Consider the following 6,000-nt stretch of genomic DNA (forward strand, 5'->3'; position numbering starts at 1 on the left):
CAATCCTCGCCCGTCCCCCGCGCCGATCACGCGGTCCTGTCGTGCACCTTCGTCTGCGTGCACGCGCTTGATGCGTTTGCGCTCGGTGCAATAAAAACAAGCGGAGCGGATAGCGGGTGGTGAATCGCACGCTCCGCCGCTGGTGCGACGTGAACACACTTAATTACTAATTATTTATTTTACAAAAATATTAATTCGTGTGTTAACAAGCAGATCTGAGACAAAAGTGATTTATTAATATGTAAAAGTTATACAAAAAAAATCCTGCGTTAGCGTTTCTATTGTTTGTGGAATCTACAACTAAGCTAATTCATGTTGGGGTCCTGGTAACGCCTCCCTCCTCAAGATGGAAGCGCAACTTGCAACTTCCTCCAGCGTCCTCGCTGTCTTTCTCACTGGCTCCAGGGTTTGGCTTTGTCCGTTTGCTCTTGATAAATTTAAATATCTTTCTCGAGATTATCACGAAGCCGATAATGTATATAATTATTGTAGTCCAACTCGGGATCGCCATGATGAGGGGCAGATTAACTTCATCTGGGTCGTTCACCTCGAGCCTGGTTGATGAGGTCACGATGGTTGTCTAGTGATATATCTTCCAATAGCAATGTGTAGTCAATCGGAGATTTATGTACATAGTCCTGTTGAAGTGGCAATGAAATAATTTCATTAATATTCAACGTCCTTTGATGAGCTTGAAGCGTTGTATTCATTATTTTAATTTGGCATCCTTCGGAAATAGTTATATTTTGGGGTTCCTTTATTTTTTCGTACCGACTCCTTCCATTGCATATCGTTCTTATGTAATATATAATACGCTGACGTTTAGCTAAGCGTTCTTACAGACGAACGGCAAGTTGTGAACGGCAGCCGTCGCCACCTATCGACGACAGTCGTCAACGCGTCGGCGGCAGCAGTCAATACGTCGACGGCTGCCGCCGGCAGGCGACCACGGCTGCCGTCGACAGGCGACAACGCTTGCCGCGAGTGCCGCATACTAGCAGTCTTGGTCGGCTTGTACAGGAGCCAGTTGCAAAATGGCGTCCGATGAAGAAACATTGTTATTGCTTTTACTCCGCCATCGCCGACGACAACGAAAAAGAAAGACACGTTCAGTGTGGGTTGAAGAAATATTAATGTATAGAGAACAAGAGGGAGATTTTTAAACACTGTATCCACGTTTGCGAAGGTCCGAAAAAAAATTTTTCAATTACTTTCGAATGTCAATCGCTTCTTTTGATGAGTTGACATCTATTTTGAAACTTTCAATATCTCGCCAAGACACTGTGATGCGAAAAAGTATACCAGCTGAGCAAAGACTCGCTATGACATTAAGGTAAGAGGGTTTAATTTTATCAAAAAATGGTATATACTGGACATAACTTTAATGAGATCAAATCGATATAACTTTGGCAACATTTTTAATTTAAGTTAAAATAGGAACTTTACTTAACATTAATTAACATTTATATTATACTATTAAACTTTTAACAACAAATTCTCCATAATACTGATTATAAAATCACAAGTGGCGCCGCTACAAGATTTTTTAATTTTTCTGATCAATCTTGCAATTTTTTTTCTCATAATCAACTTGTAGTAAAACCATACAAAACATAAAAACATACAATATAACAATAATTTAGACAAAAAGTAAATTATTCTGAGAAGAGTTCAGTTATTATGGTATTTGAAACAGAATCCTCAGAGGATAAGCTTTCAATATTTGTGAGTTGACTTTTCGGTCTTTCAGGATGTGTTGTAGTGGAGTACGCCAAATGAGAAGAATGACTCGTTGAAGGAATTTTGTTTTGCATGGAATTCTGAGACGACAAGCTTTCATTAGTTGTGACTTGACTTTCCGGTCTTGCAGAATGTGTTGTGGTGGAATAACTCGCGTAGTTATATGAAGAATGACTCGTTGAAGGCATTGAAAGAGACTTGTAATGTTTTATTACTTGCATAACTTCTAATTTGGCGTCTAATTTCCAATCTGCTGTTATGTTTTTGAAATCACTTACTAGGGACAACAGAAATAACTTATCCTCATCTGGAGGAGGAGAAAAGTCGCTCTCAGCTTTATAATTTAATTTCTTAGTTAATTTTTCAATCAAAGCATCATCACCATCACTTTGGCGTATCCGTTGTCGTTTTGGCATTGGCGTTGGCGTTGTTGTTGGTGGTAGAATTGTCTGAGAGGGAGCATCAAAGTTTGAAGTACTTTGACCCTTATCTTCGGTAACATCTTTCAAAAATAGTAGTTGATCATAGAATGTATACTGTTTTGCTTTAGACACTGCGGAACCACTTTTTCTCTTCAAAGTTCTGCAATATCTTGTGAAGCCGTCTCTTAAAGTTTTCCATTTAGACTGTACCTGTATACCTAAAAAAAATTAATTTTTTATCACCGTTATCTGGAGACCTGCGCAAATAGGTTGGGTAACTGTCATCCCCGGTTTGTGTTTCAGAAATAAAATTCCTAGGGTACTTTTTAGAACCAATGTTTTCTTTCATACATGGTGACGCAGGGTTATGAAATCCGCAAGGACCATGTATCATATTTTTTATGACAATATTATGAAGAATTGGATCTTGTTGTGTGTCAGGTATTTCAGCCGATATTATTACATTTTTTTTTGCTTGGCATAAGTTGCATATTTTATCCATATCATTTAGCTCAGTATAGTCAAGGGTACAATCATAAGCGCACACCGCGACAAATGATTTTCTTTTTGTGACAAAAAAATAATTTTTAGTTTACGATAATTTTTGCCGTACTGGGAAATATTTTTCAATTTAAATATAAGATAATGGATTAAACTCAGCCTCAGTAACATAATTACAATTGTTAAGTAGCCAAACATTTTTTAATAACAAATTTTGCATCTAGAGAAGTTAATCGGAACTTGAGCATAATGACGTTCAGAGTACATTTTTAAACTTTGTATGAAAAAAAATACTCATTTGTTTTTTATCTACTTAGTAACGTATATAACAACCCGAAACATATAAAAAGGCTATCAATTGTATCCTAATTTTTTTTATTGTTAAAATATTTCGCCGGAAAGCATTTTTCGTAGCTTTTGAAGAACAACCCGTGTGTATGTGTATATATTTATTTTTACATTGAACATATTTAATTCTACATTGATAATATAACAAATAAACACATATTATGTATACAATATTTATAAGTTATTAAAAAAATTAAGAACAAAATAAATTAAAATTCTGAAAATGAATAAACAGCCTCATATTCTACGTTAACATTTGATTGTTCATAGAAAGTTAAATCAATATTTTTCTTGTTTTGGATTTTTTGTATAATTGTATTTTCTAATTGTTACCTGCAAGTATCTGGCACAGACTTTTTATTGTTATGAACAATCACGTAATCCGGATCACGAATAGACTTATTCCTGGTGTGCCTGGGGCCAACTGTCTTCGGGAAGAAGACAGTCGTAATAGAATTTTAATAAATTTGGTTCCATCTCTTTATTGGAGAACGCATCATCCTTTTCAATAAGCTCAGTTTTTATTCTGTTATTACCATACCATATACCCAACAAACAGCTATTTTTTTGCAGATATGAAGTTGGCCTTGTATCTAAAAATACCAGTCGGATCTTTGGTTAATAACCACCTCACCATTTTCGTTTTTATAAAAATGCATTTTTTTATTTTGTATTTCGTCTTCTATGCCATTTTTAAATGGTGCAATAGGACATTTGATTTCCACTATCATATCACTTGTGATGATCCCATCAGGTGTAGCACCCAAAAAAGGATATTTTTCATACATAAACAAGCCGCAATTTTTAATTTTGACTTTATGCATTGAAGACAGTTGCTCGAGTGCTATTTTTTCATATTTTTTTCCGTGACTAATAGATTAAACATGGTCGATGCTATAAGCAAATTTTTTACAATATTTTGGCAAGAATTCGTCAGCTTTCTCTTTATAACCTTGCCAAAATTTGATGCGGTTAACATATTGCAACATACGAGGGGAGTTCAATGTAATCTTATTTTTCAATATACTCCCCTAACATCTCAATACATTTATTTGTTCGTGAAAGTAAAGTTTCTCGTGATACCGAAAGCCTCTTTATGAGCTCCGCATTCAACTTATCGTATCTTCCGGTATTAGGAGGTGTGGTAATAATGTCCTCCACTTCGGCTGCGTATTGAGGTTCGAGCTGAGCAATGGCGTAGTAGAACTTCGTCGTGTCGCTGTTGATGTTGGCGAGGACGAATTGGCCTTCCAATGAAGAAGTTTACATTTTTTTTTTGATACATTATAAAAATTTAGATAAAATAAAACAAACACTCGAAAGAATCGATAAAATATCTTAAGAAATAAGAAAGTTATGGGACTTTGAAGTTGGGGTTTTAAGAATAATTTTGTTACACGTGGCGTTCCGTCGTGTGACGTCATTTGACCTAGACGACACATCGGGTGTTCGCCTCGGCGAACGTACGAAATACGAATGTATTGTTGTGTAGTTGCTCACGCCGTTCGATTCGTATTTTGTTTATTACCCGATGGCAGAAGTTAAAAAAAATGCTTACAAATATTGTATTGTTCCTATGTGTCAAAGCACAACATTTAAAAATATATTTTCGTGTACCAAATAATATAACAATAAGGAAAAAATGGTGCAAAGTAATGAAGCGTGATTTAATTGGCCCTAAAAGCACCAAATATGTGTGTGAAGATCATTTTGATGTAAGTAACTATTAATATATCTTTTGAGTCGTGAGTAAGTTTGGAATAACTGATTCAGTAAAATTAACTATATATTTTATGTAAATTTATTGAAGTGCTGTGAAAATATAATTTATTTACAGGTTGAAAATGACACAGAAAATTAAACATCGTAAAACATCGACTGGTTGAGGGAACATTAAAGTTAAAACCCGAAATATATTCACATAAATTTGACTGTCAAAAGACAGTGAAACCTCAAAAAGAACGAGGAGCATATGAAAAAAGACGTCGGATTGAATTTTATGAAAGTCTTTTAACAAAAGAAGCACCGTCGACTTCAAGTCAATCGTCTTCTATTCAATGTTTCGAAATTTTTGAGTGTGATGCCATGGAGTCAGATGAAACAGAGGATCCGCTACCAGAGATTTCCAGAATCAATCGATTCGAATCATCCAAATAAAAAGAGAAACAAAAGAGTTCAAGTAAACATCAAAAGTTCACAGAAAAATCAAACAGTGCAAACAATCGTAAGAAGGAACAGTGCGAAAGATACAAGAAATAAATGCTCCCAAATCGTTTACGAATATCCTCAGCACTCTCCATCAAGAATATCGATATCTTCTGTGAGCAACTCTCCTTCAAAAGCATCAATATTTTCACAAAACAGTACCAGTTCAACTAGTTCCTTCTCTGTCACAACCAAGCCTCAATATCGCAATGATACCATAAATAAAATAACTAAAAACGTTATTTTTTATATGGGGTTACCAGAAGATTTTTTTTTTCTTACGAAACTACTTTCTGAAAGTATTGCTAGTCCAGTAAGAGATATTCTAATATCATTAAAGAAAATTCGCATAGACGATTCCTATGTACGTCTGGCTATAGATTTTGATATATGTAAAAGCTCAGTTAGTAAAATATTCAATAAAACTGTTCCCTTAATAGCTCACCGAATGAAAGAGTTTATATATTTTCCACCTATAGAAGAAATTCGTGAAAAGTTACCGATATCTTTTAGAAAGAGATATTCAACTACAGTGAGTATTTTGGACTGTTTTGAAATAAGAATCGAAAAACCTTCAAATGCAATGCAATAGGCTTTGACGTGGTCCGAATATAAACATTGTAATACAATGAAATATTTGATTTCCATTACACCTGATGGACTTATTAACTTCATTTATGAAGGTTATGGGGTCAAAGTTAGCAAAACAATAATATTTGAAGATTGTGGCTTTTTACTATATTTATCATCGAGATGTTCTGTAATGGCTGACAGAGGATTTAAA

The sequence above is a fragment of the Vanessa tameamea genome, chromosome 20, assembly GCF_037043105.1.
Source record: "Vanessa tameamea isolate UH-Manoa-2023 chromosome 20, ilVanTame1 primary haplotype, whole genome shotgun sequence".
Classification (NCBI taxonomy): Eukaryota; Metazoa; Arthropoda; class Insecta; order Lepidoptera; family Nymphalidae; genus Vanessa; species Vanessa tameamea.